The sequence below is a fragment of the Elgaria multicarinata genome, chromosome 8 (genome assembly GCF_023053635.1).
Source record: "Elgaria multicarinata webbii isolate HBS135686 ecotype San Diego chromosome 8, rElgMul1.1.pri, whole genome shotgun sequence".
Classification (NCBI taxonomy): Eukaryota; Metazoa; Chordata; class Lepidosauria; order Squamata; family Anguidae; genus Elgaria; species Elgaria multicarinata.
The window spans coordinates 20,999,578-21,016,318 of NC_086178.1; the positions used below are offsets into that span (position 1 = coordinate 20,999,578).

The following is a 16,741-nucleotide window of genomic DNA, read 5'->3' on the forward strand; positions in this document are numbered from 1 at the left end:
CCTTCCTTCTGAGCACAGGAACAAATTTGTCACCTTTTGCAAGAGCTGCGAACCGTTGTCCCAAATGCATTCATCCAGGCATGGTAAATTAGGAGGGCATCAGCAAGTGGCAGGTCAAAGCCCAACAGATAAGCTCTTCCAACAGTCTTACATAATCCAACATGAATCAAATATTTGCATTCAAAGAATCTCACAGACTAGAATGCAGGCAGCTGCCTATTATGAGACAGACAGAGTACACAAAACTTGTGTTTTCAAAACGGCAAAATAGGATGACGCCTTATGAAGTGGTTTTCCAAACTATGTTCAGTGAGAAGCTCGGTAACGGAGGAGCTTGCCTGAAATGGGGCTGCCGTCTGCTACTGATATTCCTCTGAAATATGCGGCTGCAGGGACAAGAGTGACCCCAGAACAGTTCAAGATGGGGGGCAGAGAAAAATAAGTTGTAACTAATAGTCATTAGCCTGACTTTGTAGTCTTGCTACCATTAACACACCCACTTCCCACCCTGCTGTATTTAATTATCAAATTAATTTTGAAAGGAGAGCTTTGTATTCAATGCTTTTTAAAAAAAAATCCAATTTTTTAAAAAAATAATTAAAAAAAAAACCAAATCAATTTGTATCTTCCTGTTTTATGATGAGATCCCAGAAACAAGCACCTCATCTTCCTCCTATCCCCATTTCTTATATCCCACCTAAATAGAAATTACATGAATGCTAACCCAGCCTCACCCCCAGGTCTCTGCCTGAACCGCTCAAGTCTGAACACAATCCTTTCGCTCCCCAGTCCCATGATATATACCTGGTTCCTGGGCTAGGCCTCTAGAGTGGAGATAAAATGAGTAGATAGCTGAGGTGCTAATCCTTCTCTCCTCAAAGTCTGCTTGCAGAGAGAGCGCAGGATAGGAATGCCTAGAGCCAAATCTGCCTAAGGGGAGGGCTTTTGAAAGGGCCCAAGCCAGGGGGGAGGAGAAGAGGAGGGTATGTTTGACTAGGGAAGCCTGAACCTAAATGATTTGACCTTCCCTCATCAGTAGCTGTGCTGTTAAAACATTTCAAAATATGGCAGCCAGGTTGGTCACCAGTACACTTAGGGGTGACCATATTACACCAACTTTAAAATCACTTCACTGGCTGCCAATTAGTTTCTGGGCAAAGTACAGTGTTGGTTATTACCTTTAAAGCCCTACATGGTTGGGGTCCAGGTTACCTGCAGGATCTCCTTCTCCTGTACAATCCGCCCCGCACACTCAGGTCCTCTGGGAAGAATTTACTCCAATCAGCCAAAACTAGGCTAACAACCATTACCCAGAGGACCTTCTCTTCTGCTGCTCCCAGACTGCAGAATGGCCTGCTGGGGGAGATTCTCCAACTTAAGAATCTTTCCAAATTTAAGAAAGCTATAAAGACTGATCTCTTCCGGCAGGCCTACCCACTCGAATTTTAAGATGTCTCGCTGTTATTTAAATAATGTATTAGTGTTACATGTTTTTAATCAGTTTTATGTATCTTAGAGTATTTTTGTATTCAATGTTGTTCCCTGCCTCGATCCAGAGGGAGAGATGGGTAAGAAATGTATTATTATTAATTATTATATATTCATATTTATGGATTTACAGGAACCATTCAAAAGATCAGAACAAGTGAGCTGTTTGTCAAGCCCTCCTCCAAAACAAGGTAGAATCTCTCCCACTGAGAGTATCCAGACCTAGCAGAAAGAGCCTTCCACAATTGTTACACTAGGAATGCTCTCAGAGATTTCTGTAGTCCTCCTGCTGCTTTTTATATATATTATATTCCTCTATTGTTGAATTCAGGGCGGCTTCATTGGTCTCCCCTCGAAGCACTGAACAGACACGGACCTGCTCAGCTTCAGCAAGGTGGCTGCTTCATGTATCTTCAGAGCATTTACAGCAGGGATGTTCAAGGTCCCTTATTTTCAAACACAGAAAAAGTTCAGTCCAGTATGTTTAGAATTCAAGAAGGAGCAAGCCCTCCTTCCTGCAGATGCTTTGAGTGTATTTTAGGACTCACTAACCCACTGTATTAGTGCTTATCAGTTATGGGCTCACAATTTCATGAAACGCCAAAGGAAATGAGTTTGGAATTGACAATTCCTAGAATTAGAGGCAGTTCATTACTACTAACTTCAGTTCAAGACACAAGAGGGATCCATTCTTGTGGCTTGAAGTAATCTAATACAATGCAGTTTCCACTATTCAGAACTTAAAGCACCATCAAGAATATGTTCTACTACACCGTCTATTACATTTCAACTGCTGATAAATAAAAGGGGAAAGCTATATCTAAACTGCTTTCAGGCCACAGAACTGGATGTAACGTAACAGGAAAGCTATAGGTTTCTCCGGGATATTGTCACCACCACCAGCAGCAAACTTTCCAGCAGGCTGTATAGAGGGGGATGAGAGAAGAAACGGAACCATTTCACCAGCCTTGCTGAAAACCCTACTTAATTTATTTTCTTTTCCCCTTACCATCCCTTTTTCCTTGTATGTCATGACTTTTTAGATTGTAACTCTGCAGGCAGAGACTATCTTCTTTTAGTGATTGCATGTAAACCACTCTGGCAGACTTTTTTGGCTGAGAAGCGGGATAAAAATAATTTAAATAAATATTATTCAACATTATTGATGACCCTTATAAGCTTTGGAGGGCATGGGGACCAAGTATGTACATTTCAATACTGGGCAAGTATTATTCAGACTGAAACAAAACATTGTCTAATAATTGTGAAGAAAAGGAGACCCATGAAAACTTGCAGGTGCATTTTTCTTTGCAATGCTAACATGCACACACAGAGGCCTAATCTACACCAAGCAGGATATTGCATGATGAAAGCAGTATGAAAGCAGTATATTAGAGACAGGAGCCACACTACTGCTTTATAGCGGTATTGAAGTGCACTGACAACTGTTGGGTCCTATTAACATATATCACACACTGCTTTCATACTGCCATATCCTGCTTGGTGAAGATTAGGCCAGAATCTGTCTTAACAGATGATGACTGCTGGACTAGTGTGGCCCATTCCCTTTTGCAACCCTTCTCAGCAAAAGCTCCATTTGGTCATGAACGTCTAATTCAGCCTATTCGAGCAGGGGGTCTCCTCTAAAGTCTTAGGGAGGGGTATTTTCTAGCTCTTTCTGAGATACCCTAGTTGCTGGGGATATGGGCGGGAGGGTGCTGTTGTCCTATTTATGAGTTCCAGGTCGACAGCTGGTTGGCCACTGTGTAAAAAGAGTGCTGGACTAGATGGATCCTTGGTCTGATCCAGCAGGGCTCTTCTTATGTTCTGAGATCCATTTAACTGAAGATGTCAGAGTCTGAACCTTGGGTCTTCTTCTTCTTCTTATTATTATTACTATTATTATTATTTATTTATTTATATAGCACCATCAATGTGCTGTACAGAGTAAAACAGTAAATAGCAAGACCCTGCCGCATAGGCTTACATTCTAATAAAATCATAATAAAACAATAAGGAGGGGAAGAGAATGCAAACAGGCACAGGGTAGGGTAAACAGGCACTGGGTAGGGTAAAACTAACAGTATAAAGTCAGAACAAAATCAAGTTTTAAAAGCTTTAGGAAAAAGAAAAGTTTTTAGCTGAGCTTTAAAAGCTGCGGTTGAACTTGTAGTTCTCAAATGTTCTGGAAGAGCGTTCCAGGCATAAGGGGCAGCAGAAGAAAATGGACGAAGCCGAGCAAGGGAAGTAGAGACCCTTGGGCAGGCGAGAAACATGGCATCAGAGGAGCGAAGAGCACGAGCGGGGCAATAGTGTGAGATGAGAGAGGAGAGATAGGAAGGAGCTAGACAGTGAAAAGCTTTGTAGGTCAACAGGAGAAGTTTATATTGGATTCTGAAGTGAATTGGATTCTGAAGTGAATAACATGCAATTTGCGGGGTAGCAAGCTAGCAAGAAGAAACTTGTCAATCTACATGTTCAGTGCTCATTCATTTCTCTAAGTGCTCCACAGCCTATTATCTAAAACTGGCTTTGACTTCACAAACACTTATGCCATTTATTGATATTATATATTTTAAGAGGCTGTTCAACGACATCTATATATACAACAGTAGAGGTCTCTAGGTTTTTCCAGCACAAGTCAAGAGAACCCAGTTACCAGTCCTGTGTTTAGACTAGTCACACATAGGTTGAACTCCATCTGAGAGCCTTGTCAAGCTAGACTCAAATGAGAATTCAAGCCACACAGGACACATTGGCCCAGTTCACACAATCACAGAAGGGAAGAAAGCCATGGTGCTTATTTTCTCCCACACAAGTGCGTGCCGGTCGGACTTACATAATTACCCATTTGCAGTGTGGCTTGTCATGTCATACAAACCTGGCCAGGGTAGCTTGTCGCTGTGGGTGACAAGCCACCCAGAACCCACAGTCTTTGTGGCTTGGTCACTGCTCCTCAGCCTTTACAGACAGGGAGTAAAGAGAGGACAAGTATCTACTTCATAAGAGCATTCAGGGCAATCACAATAAAGAATTGTAAAGTACTTTCCATTTGCAAAGTATTCTATAACTAGCATTAAGTAGTACCTGTCACTTACAGTGATTGAATTTATCCTTCCTTTAAAACCCTGTTAAAGCACCCACTGAGTTTTTGTGAGTTCTGTAGCACTGCCAAAACCAAACAGCCATTCTTGTCCATCAGCAGTCCCTAAGATGTGGGGAAGAGCCAGTAAACTCTGCCCAGCTAGCCAAGAAAATGATGACCGTCCTACCACAAGTAGCCTCAGGTAAACATTTGTGCCCTTCTCTGAAACTCTTTGGACCGAAGAGGCCAATGGGACGCCAGGAAAGGCGTCCGGAAGAGTTCCTACACTCATTCCTGTCCCATTTCCATACCCAGTCCAGAACAGCACAAGCAATTCCTTTACACTCGTGCTAAGACCCTCACACCAGGTCCTGTAAACTCTGAAAATGAAACAGTGAAGTGTAATTTGAGTGCTAACAAGCTCTGCAGTTAAAATACTTCCAGAAACACAGAATGGCCTTCAATGCCATACTATGTACTCACTAAATGATACTTTCCAATTTACATCTTAATGTTACTGCTTGAAGATTTAACATACCTGCCAGAAATTTAACCCTGTTAGCCTGTTACAGTCACCAAACACCCACACACAAACACCCAGACTGACTTGTGGCGCCTTATTGGGCATAAGCTTTCATAGACACAGTTTCAGACATCCTACTGGTAAAAATCACAGAATACACTTCAATCAAATAGCAGCACAAAAAATCTTTAGAAACCTCTGGCACAATGCATGTCTAGCACTCCATTCCTGCAAATCAAAAAAGCTTCAGTGCTATGCCATTAGAAAATTCTACATACCTGTGCAAAACAGGAATTTGCACCATTCTTCACAATGGAATTCATTGCCTTTGATTCTGGAGCAGGTTAATTCACACTCAACAGTTTGCTCCAAGTACGATAAACTAGCAGCACCAAAATTTACTCAAAGGACACTCTGCTGATTTCCATTCAACTTGCTTCCCAGAAAGTTTGCTTAGAATTATAGTGTAGCAATATGATCATACAAATTGATCACTTCAGAACTTGTGTACCTCCTACATTGACTTCTTTGCAGTAGGAAGAACATTTCAGTAACTGGGTGCTTCAGAGGACATTCTAGGCCTGAACTCACACTGAATTCATGCCTCATATTTGCTCTACATCAGAAAGCGCACTGGAATACAGACAATGCTCCCCTGCAAATACACATTGCAGGGGAAGATTAGTAACAGCAGGCATACTGCTCTAGAGGGGAAGCTTGTTCATTATTACTGATCTCATTGAGGAATCCCCAATGAGTAGCCAACCAGGAATCCCAGAGTTTCTTGGAACACACAATTTAAAGACCATTGCTAGAGGCATTGGACATCACCAAAAGCCTCTCCAGCACCAAGCCCCATTGAAATGAATGCAGCTTGCAGGGAGAGGCACGGATCTATCCTTTAGCATCTCCCATACATTTAAACAGGATTTTCATCACAAGATGCCCAATAAAGAATCGAGTCTCACTGTTTGCAGTAGAACTTACTCCCAAACAAATGTGCTTTTTGACTGCAGCTTGAACATTTCCCCCTAGGTGATGTTACCAATTCAAGAATAAATGCATTTATTTAAGACATCTTTCCTTCCCAGCTATTTAGGCCCCTGAAGAATTTATTATTTCAAAAAACTCGCTCATAGGCACAGACAGCAGCTTAAACGCATACACACATACCAGTCAACCACCACATGGGGAAGAGGAGAAGGAAGAAAGAGAGAACGCTGAAAGACTTTTATCTGTTTTCAAACAGGCAAACATTCCTGCCTGTAGATGGCCTGTTATCACTGAATATCGTTGTTTGAAAAACTTCCCTCTTCCCACATACCTTTGGTCTCTAGGGACAGATCACACAACGACACTAACCCTCAGTCATAAACAAGCGTGCTTTTGATACATTAGACTTCGGTAAGAAAGGATTCAACATAGCTCTACCTCGGTACAACATGAGTGATCCTGGGGTTGGGGGAATAAATGTGGTCTCCCAAAGATATTTGTTGGATTTTTTGCAACAGTACACTATTATGGTGGTGGAGGCATCCGGCAGTGCTCGTACACTGCAATTCTGCAGGTTTGAGTTGGGCTTAGAAAGAGAAAATGCAAGGAAAATTTTTAGTTCACTAGATTAGTCTCCAGTATTGAAAACACACATTCAAAACAGTTGTGTGCATATCCCACCCACCCCATGCACTGGAATTTCCAGGCTTTTTCATTTTGGAATTCCCTCCTTTACATTCTATGCATTCAACTCTTACAAACTGGCCACTTAACTTAAAAGTCATATGCAATTCAGTCTTCTTTCCTTCAAAATGACTTTGGCACAGGTTAGAAAATAAGCATGATGTAATGCGCATTTGGTACAATGATGAACAATTGGGTAATGACAATATGAAAATGCATGTGTTTATAGAGGAAACTGCTAATCCTGTAATAAGACAACTCATTCACTTCATTCAATGTGTAGGTGCCTAATCAGATTTTAATGAGAATGGTCCCCAGTGAAGTCTCCAGTACCATTGGCTTGTTTATATTTTTCTTGATGCAAGCACTTAACACAGCTGTGTAGAACAAAGTTCCACTGAAATCAATTGATTTTTCTTCTGTGTCACGAGTTTAGGATCATAGGTGCCAGGCTGCAACTCCTGCAACAATTAATCATGAAGTCCTATTGATTTCAAGTGGGAGTTGCTTATGAATAATCATCAGATTACTGCAACCTTGTAATTAACTACTTCTCTAATTGCCATAGGTGTCCAGGAATTCCACACAGGTGAGTGCATGATAGTCTATCCAGGCAAGTGAGCAGGGTAAAAGAGGAAGGCCAGATTCTGCCTTTCCTCCTCCAGCTCACTCAGCTTCCATGCCAGCTGCAGGGAAAGTGAGTCACCTTCTTCACTAGCCAGTACAGAAACCATGCCAGCTGTGATCCATCCTTCCTCTCCCAGCTCCCTGTGTTTCTGAACTGGGACATGTAGGCCCTTGACAAGTACCCAACCATTAGGGCGAGCATGGTGGGGCATTTGCTGAGAGCCCACTGACAAGCGTGGCCTGATGTTGCGCCTCCTCTTCACCACTGCAACTTGTTTGTTCACCTGCCTCTCACTCTGGTCCAGACGCAGAGGTGGTAAGAAAGAGGAGCAATAGAAGCAATGGCCTGCTTGCTCTCTGGCAATCCGCCTGTCAAGCAAGCAAGTAGTAGCAATGAGGAGGAGGAAGAGGAGGAGGAGCAGTAATGATGGGAAGGCAGATTCACAGAGAGGGGGGCAATTTGAAGGGCCCTCAAGAACCTGGAGCCAGCCCTGGTGACCACGCCTACCCTTCACGCCAGCCCTGCTTATTGATCAAAAGAGGATACATCAAAATCTTCAGTCATATCCACAAAACCTGACCTGTACAAAGAACACAGATTGCAACTGCTTAGTAAGTTAAAAAGCAAGTGACTTCGTCAGCCTACACTCAGCAGTTTTTTCAAACTTACTACCTTCAATGAATCCTTTCAGTATCAACTCATCTGCCTGATTATCTGCCAAAAAGCCTCTGCCTGTTGTAGAAGACATGCGTGGCGTTCTCTGGCCAGGCATGTTGAGCAACGCCATCCCTCTGCATTAACGTGTTTCAGGAAAGGGCAGTAAATTTATGACTATTGCCTTTTTTTACTGCCAAGGAGAGAATGAGGTGCCTGTGAGATTTTCTGCCTCAGGTGCCAAAATAACTTGATCGGCTTGGGTACTATGCACCTGGACTGGGGGTGGGGGACATTTCCTGCTCTGCCTCAGGCCAACAGAAGTCTTGGGCCAGCCCTGCCTGGAACTCCACATTCCAGTGGAAGATAGGTTTTAAGGAATCTTCTCATTGAAGACCTGAAAAGCTTCCAAAGAGCCCCAAGGTTTCTAGAACACACTTTGAAAGCCACTATTTTAAGGCCTGGATACAACTATTTTTAAAAATAAAGGTTTTTCTATCATTCTTGCTCTTTAACTCAGGGATCTTATTTGGTGTGGAAAACCACAAGGTTCACGTGAAATAAACCCCGTTTGAAAGAACAGGAGCCCCTGCCTTTGTTTGGGGCATAGGAAGAAGCCATGCTGCAGTCCAACCATATGCAAGGATTTCTTCACTGCTTCCTACAGGTAGCAGTAGCTCCTGCACTCAGGAAAGCTCCAAGGAAACAGAAAATTCCATCTCCAGACAACTGAATTACCATTCAAGCCTTTTCCTATCTCTGAGAGTATATGTGGAATATCACTTCTTCCTTGAATGTCACTCATAGCTATGACTTCCTTTATTGGCTGAAATAGAGGTGGAAGCAAGCTCATTTCTCACTGAACAATGAGAGCTTGATTAGTGGTTAGAGGGTTGGACTGGGACCTGAGAGACCCATGTTCAAGTCATTGACTCTTAGCCTAACCTACTTCACAGCGTTGTTGTGAGGAGAAAATGGAGAAGAGCAGGATCATGTACACCATACTTGGCTCCTTGGAGGAAAAGGCAGAATATAAATACATACAAATAAAATAGGGCAGAATACTATCTGAACTAAATATCACCCGATATTTTTGGATCAAAAATTTGCTTTTCTCTTTCTCAGATGGGCTTGGCAAAACATGTCCAACCAAGCCATATGGCAGCCCTGCTAATGAATTTCTTTGCACTCCCCCCAAATGTGCCAAGAATCAATCCAGATTCTAAAACTTTCCCAACAAATTCAGCTGCTGGAGAAGAGGATCTGCATTCCCTTATGCCACAAATGACTCCAACTTCACCAAAGGCCATCATTTGTAAGACCTCAATAAAGTAGAACAGCTATGCAGGCAATATAGCCTATAACTATTTCAGGTATGGACTTGGAAAACTTTATAAAGGAATGTCTCATCACTATCCCAGCAATGACCTCAGAGCAGTGGATGAGCTCACCCATTTTAAAAATGGCAAGTGATTCAATTTCCATGAGAGACCAGACATGAGCTATGTCAGAAGCGTAAGCTATCCAACCACACCAATCATTGGGCCAATTATGCATAGTACTTCTGGATCACCATCAGTGCCTTTTTGCCGAAATAGGCCTGTGATGCAAACACTTGACAAAAATGTAATTCCTCAAAAATGGATGATGGAGGGAAATGAAAAGCTGACCCAAGTCTTTGAGAAACAATTGGGATAAAGGGGCTGACAGGCAGCTTCTTTATAGGTCACCCCTTGAAGTAGCTGGTATGAGCAAGAGAAAGCATCTTATAGTATGAATAACCCTTGTTCTCTTCAGATAACAAGAACTGGCATAATTCCACTATCTCCTCTGTTATTCAGACAGATATACAAAAGGGTTATAGGTAGGACTGCAGGTATGAAAGCAGTTAATTCAGAATATTGCACCAAGGAAACGTCATGAAAAGTTGAGTTCTGTTATATGGATAAATGCGTGGATTTATCTTCTGCTTCTACAAACATAGGAAGCCACCTTATAGCAAGTCAGATCATTCACCCATCTAGCCCAGTACTATCTACACACTGGGGCTGTTTGGTCGCAACGGTGGTATCTGCCAGCAACTGATGGGTTAATTAGTTTCTAGTTTCTAGAAACAACCTACAAATGTGGCATTCCAAACCTGGGCATGTGGGTTGCTCATGGCTTAAACAACCCAAACTCAACCCATAGACATTTTGCTACCATATGCAATAAATAAATAAATGATAGTCCCACTACCTACATACAGATCATTAAAGCAGCCACCCACAAATACTATGAAAGAATAAATAATATAACAAGGATAGCATAGGGTATTATTTATTTTATCAAAACACCTTCTAAACCATCTCCAAGGACAACCCCATTTGCAAGATATTACAATAGTCAATGCTAGAGATTACCAGATCATGGATAACTGTGGCCAGGCTATCTGTGTCCAGGAGAAGCTGCAGCTGACATACTTGCCTAACCTGATGAAAGACATTTCCTTGCTACAGAGGCCACCTGGGCCTCCAATGTATGACATGGCAAGATCAAGAATAAAGAGCTGGAGCATCCTGGTCAACAGCTGGTGGCCCACTGTGTGAACAAAGCGCTAGACTAGATGGACCCTTGTTCTGATCCAGCATGACTCTTATGTTCTTAGTGTACTGATGACAACCTCTCTCCAAATCCCCAAATGACCTCTCCCAGAGGGGAAATTTTTATAGGGAGTCCTTATAGCTCAAGTGGAAGAGAACACACTCTGTACTTAGAAGGTACAGAGTGTCAATTCCCGGCGTCTCTAGGCTACCACCCTGAGATATTATCACCAGAAGAGACAACATTGGGCTGATGGACCAAAGACCTGACTCACAATTTGCAGCCAGAATAATCATTTCCAAACACAGGCCATTTCTCTAGATTTCAACACACATTCCACCCCCACCCACCCCCCACCCCGACTCCACTCTATGTGGTTTTAAGAAGCACATTCTTGACACTTGAGTATTCTCTTCGGACAACACACACACACTACAGCCCACCCCTTCCATCCAACAGGCAAGATCTCCCCTGAATAAATGCCAGCAGATAACTTAAAAATAGAGGGGGGGGAGCAAGAATAATAATAAAAGCAATTAATTTTTTTATTTTTTATTTTTTTGCCTTCAGAGTAAATTTTAGCCTTAATCCGAGTGGAATGAATTTCTCTTTGATTGGAATTACAGGACACATCATCAGGAGACCCATATATATTCTAATTAAGTGAAATGTTTTAAAAGAGAGGGAAGAGGGGAAAGGCGAATACAGGAGTGGGAGAGTTTTGTTTTAGAAAGGTTATTTAAAAGGAACAAAACGGCATTCCATTTCCTGGTAATATGCCATTTTGTTTAAGGAAGGGGGGGGAGCGTCTGGCAAGGGAAATCAAAAGTTTCCAGAATTCCTCCCCCCACCCTCTTTGCCAGTGGCGTCAGCGAGGAAGGGAGGGGCCCTGGGAGGCCGGCCCGGAGCAGAGACGTCTGTGTGTCTCGGTCTCCTTTCTCCAACGTGCCCCCTGGATCCAGACATTTTGGAAAGACTTCGCAACCCAAAAAAAATAAAAAATAAATGGGGAGGAGGAGGACGCCTCCCGCTTTCTCGCGACTGCAGGGAGGAGCGCCGTGGCTGGTTTTGCCTTCACCTGAACGACAGACATCCTTCCCACCCAGCCGGCAAGAAGGGGCTAGACAGTACGTGCCGCTTAGCCGCAGAGGAGCCGCGGACCAGCCCTCTCGCCTTCCATTCGCTCGCCGGATCCCTTTCCACTCCACCTCCGTATAACGGGGTGAGGAGGGGGCAGCCTTTACACGAGTCCTTTCGGTTAAACAAAATGCGTATTGCAAGGGGGGGTGGGGGAGAAAAGGAAAAGCCCGCAATAAGCGTCCCAAAGGTTTTTGCATCAAAGCCCGTATAGCGGTTATTGCCCAAGTACGGCGGGTAGAACAGACTTTACTTTAAAGCCGTATGTAGCAGCTACGTCTTTTTAATTATGATATTTAAAACTCTAGAGTAGACTCAAGGGGGCTCTTCCGGATCAGGCCCCTAGGCGTGGTGGCTAAGGGGGGGGGGCTTTCAAGAGTCGGAATGGAAAGAGAAGGGCATTTAGGTTGGGTGGGGAGGGGGCCAGGCTGGGAGCCTCCGTTTGACCACGGCTAGGAAGTGTCAAGCAAAGGACAAGCAGCGGGGCAGGAAAGGCGGCCGCCAGGAGCCTGCCTGGATTACTAGGTTATGATGGTGTAGGACTCTCCGCCCCCTCCCTGCCCCAAAGAAAAAAGGACTCTCGCAGGCTGCCTTCTTTGCAGATGAGCTCCGTCATCAACGAACCGTTGTCCCCCTCCCTCCTCCATCGCCTCCGCTACCCCCACCCCCAAAATAAGAGGCAGCAGCCAGCATCTCCGCCACGCACCCTTTTTGTATCCAAGGCCGCCTTCGCTCGCCAAACCCCGGGAAATCGGGACAAACTTATCCAGCCGCTCCGAGCTGCGACCAGAAAAGCACGCCAAAGAAAGGGTTTTTTTAAAAGCCTATCTGCATTCTCTTTTTTTTCCCCTCCCCAAATTTTCCGTCTTTCTCCCCCTAAAAAAATTAAAATGAAAAAAAAAATGAAGGTAGAGAAACAGAGAGCATTACGTTTTCTGGATACTCCCCACGTCCAAAGCTAGGTAAAAACCGAAGAAAAGTGGGGGGGGGGCGTTGCTGGGGGCGGGGTGCTACGGAGCAATTGGGAGAGTGTTGTGGGACGGGACGGTCCTGGTCGATGTTAAAGACACCCCGAAGGAGCAAAAGGAATATGGGTTGGGGGGGGGCGTTTCAAACTTTTGAGTCGGCTCTGGCAGTTTCCATCCCGTCAACTTCCCCGCCCCGCTTTCCCATTCCTTCCCGAGCATGCTCCACCGGCGTGAAGATCCGCAGGGAAGTAGGACCACACGGGGATCCTGACCTCCCCTGGTTCACACTTGGAGTTTCTACTCTGAAACAAAAGGAATCCGGATTGCGAAGAGGCTTGAGGGAGTGGGGGAGACAAGAAAAAGACTTTGAGCCAGAAGAAAGACGGAGGCGCCCCTGGGGAAACACCGGTCTTCCAAGCCACAGGCTGAAAACTCGGGTGTCTTTTCTGGTTTGAATTTGCCATCCAAACGCGAATCCGGGAGTCTTGTCGTTGCGTTTCCAGACATCGGGGGCGGGCGGAGGAGCAATCCAGTTTCGTGCATGGCATTTTCCAGCTTCGGGGTTTGAGAAGGGAGGGAAGACAGGCGAGGCGTTTTTGCTTACCTTGTACTGGAAACGGGGGTGCGCAGGAGATCAGATACCCGGCCTGGTGCGTGCGTTGCTTCCAGAGGGAGGCGAGCGGTCCGGTAAATCCCCGCCTGGCTGAGCGAGCGAGCCGGAATAACTACCAGAAGGGTTTGGAGGGGGATTCCGCCATGTCAGTGATGTCGGACCACATGGGGATTTTTGTGACCAGCCCACATACCATACAGTCTGGATTAGAAGCTACTGTGGGAAAAAGGAATCATCAGCTGAGAGCGGGGAGGAGAGAAAGGCAGGCGCGGAAAGTCAAAGGCGGGAGGGGGAGCTAGGGGCGCTTTGCACATTATGAACGCCCCCACGCATTTTTAGACGAATTCGCTTTTTTCAAGGGGGGGGGACACACACTATGGACTGCCCACTTTACTCCTACTTTTCCCTTCGTCAAGGCTGAGGGCTACTACTCAAGAGCAAGGAACATAAGTGCCAAGGCTGGATCAGACCGTGGGTCCATCTAGTCCAGCACTCCGTTCACACAGTGGCCAAGCAGCCATCAGCCAGGGACCAACAAAGCAGAACTCCGTGCAACAGCATCCTCCCACCCATGTTCCCCAGCAACTGGTGCACACAGGCTTACTGCCTCTGCTACTGGAGGTAGCACATAACCAGGGCTAATAGCCATTGATAGTCGCCCCCCCTCCCTCTGGTCCAGCGGTGGGCAACTTGTACCCCCTCCAAGGTTTGGGACTACAATCCCCATCAGCCTTCACAATTGGTTATGCTGGCTAGAGCAGATGGGAGATGTAGGCGAAACCAACAGGAGGCCCACAAGTGGCTCACTCCTGTTAGAGCAGGGCCCTCCAAATATTTTGAAATTGTGGCCTTCAGGTTGTGGTCATCACCAATCAGTCCTAGCCAGCATTGCTGATGCTCTACGCTCTAGTCCAGCCTTCCTCAACCTGGGGCGCTCCAGATGTGTTGGACTACAACTCCCAGAATGCCCCAGCCAGCTGGCTGGGGCATTCTGGGAGATGCAGTCCAACACATCTGGAACGCCCCAGGTTGAGGAAGGCTACTCTAGTCCTTGCAATCCTATGTCTACTCGAAAGTATGTCCTATTGAGTCCAGTGCGACTACTCCCAGGTAAGTGAGTATAAGGAACTTTGCTGAAGACTATGCCCTAGAACAGTTAGTCATGGAACCAACCAGAGGGGAGGTGACCCTGGATTTAATTCTTATGGTGCAGCCCAGGATCTAGTACGAGATGTAAATGTTGAGCCGATTGGAAACAGTGACCACTGTGCTAACAGATTGCCCAGGAAGTTCAACACAGTCACATTTGACTTCAAAAGAGGAAACTTCTCTAAAACGATGGAACTGGTGAAAAGGAAGTTGAAAGGGGGAGTCAAGAGGGAGAAAGACCTTCAAAATGCTTGGAGGTTACTCAAAACCACAATAATAGAAGCTCAGCTAAAATGTATTCCAACGGTTAGGAAAGGTAGTACCACGTCCAAGAGGTCACTGGTATGGTTATAGAGCATACGGGAGGTATTAGAGAAAAGAGGGCTCCCTTCCTTCTTGCCCAAGTGAGGAAAACAAAAGGGAGCACCAGCTTGCACAAGCAAACAATAAGAGATGCAAAAAAGTGAGTATCAAGGCCCACAGTAAAGAATTATTTAAATACATCAGAAGCAGGAAAACAGTAAGTGAGGCAGTTGGACTGTTGGATTAAGGAAGTATTCTGGACCGATAAAAGGTAGTACTTCTTTCACACAGTGCATACTTAAATGATGGAATTCGCTACCACAAGAAGTGGTGATGGCTGCCAATTTGGATGGCTTTCAAAGGGGGTTAGACAAATTCATGGAGGAGAAAGCTATCAATGGCTACTAGTCCTGAGGGCTATATATTACCTCTAGTATCAGAGGCAGTAAGCCTATGTACCCCAGTTGCTGGGGAACATGGGTGGGAGGGTGCTGTTGCACTTGTGTCCTGCTTGTGGATCCCTGTTTGACAACTTGTTGACCACGGTGTGAACAGAGTGCTGGACTAGATGGACCCTTGGTCTATACACCTCTTCTTATATTCTTACGCATATTTAGACACACACACACACCCAAAAAGTCCTTAAGATTGTGTCCTAAGAGAGCAATCCTATGGCCTCTAGACAGTGTCTGCGGGGCCACAGAATGTGGTACATCTCCCCATCTGAGACAGAGCTCCAACCTACAGATCTCCCCCTGAAGACCTCCCAGCCACTGCAGAAAACTCCACGGCAGCTTCCTCCATTCTTGGGAAGGGAGGGAATGGGTGTGTTGGCAACAGGCTAGTGGGCAGGAATGGGAGAGGCCAGGGATCTGCTGGATCCAATGGCCTCCCCCAAGAGAAAGAGCAAGCAAAATAGCCTCAGAGGGTCATTGCTGCAAAGGAGGACAGAGAGGCAAAAATAGCCTCTGTCACTCCTCCCACCCTACCAACAACAGCCTCACAAGGCTAAGGATGGAGGGCGGGCTCTGACATCGAAGCCCTGGTCACTTGGGCATCCAGCCATAGGATTGTTCTCTACCAAATATATTATGCCCCAAGCTTTTAGTCCATGAAAGCTACTACCATAATGAGACAAAAGTTTTTGCTTTACGAAGAGCATAATCCTATGTATGTTGAGACAGAAAAAAGTCCTACAACTCCCAGCATGCCCCCAGGCAGCATATCTGGCTGGACGGATGCTGGAAAGTATAGGACTTTTTTCTCTGTAAACATGCATAGGATTGCACCCTCATTGTATTAGTCTTTAACGGCACAATCCTATTGAGTGCACACCCGCTATTCAGACGCCTCCAAATTCAGAGGCGTCCAAAATTCCTATCCTCTGCCAGGCTGAAGCCCTCAGGATAGGGGGTGTGATGGATGCGATCTTTGCCTGCCCATCCGCTGTCTTTGGTAATCGCTAGATGGTCCTTTCAGCCCATATAGGCAGGGTGCTTTGGAGGGGGAAGGAAGGAGGCTGGAGGAGGCCCAGAATATTTTTCTGGTCCCTTCCCACCCACCGAAACATCTTCTTTTCTCCTCCTTGAAGGTCACTTTCTGACCTTAGAGGGCAGAGGGTGCAGTTCTTTCTGGGCTGACTATGAGGGAGTGGGGGCAGATCTCCAACTCCCTCTTCGAAGGTTGGAGCACAGTCTCCAACCTTGAAAAGTATTTTCCAAGCAATCCTTTTCTCCCACGGACCATAGGATTGTTTTCTAAGGTGCTACAAGACCCTTAGTTAGGGTGACCATATGAGAAGGAGGACAGGGCTCCTGTATCTTTAACAGTTGTATTGAAAGGGAAATTTCAGCAGGTGTCATTTGTATATATGGGGAACCTGTTGAGTAGTATAAGGGGGATACCTTTTGTCAAACAAAAAGTGACAGGTCTG

The 16,741-nt window shown here is 45.2% G+C and overlaps 1 protein-coding gene across 2 annotated transcripts in view; it reads right to left on the reverse strand.

The window, feature by feature from the left end:
• The window catches only part of FNDC3B (fibronectin type III domain containing 3B), a 328,130-nt gene extending 314,567 nt beyond the window's left edge, over nt 1–13,563 (reverse strand). The window contains exon 1 of one of the 2 annotated variants that reach the window (XM_063131975.1): nt 13,348–13,563. The gene's annotated coding sequence lies outside the window, so the exon portion shown is untranslated. Of the gene's footprint in view, nt 1–804; nt 887–13,347 lie in introns of those variants that run through there. The other variant, XM_063131976.1, reaches the window with a different exon arrangement.
• Between the last annotated feature and the right edge of the window lie 3,178 nt (nt 13,564–16,741).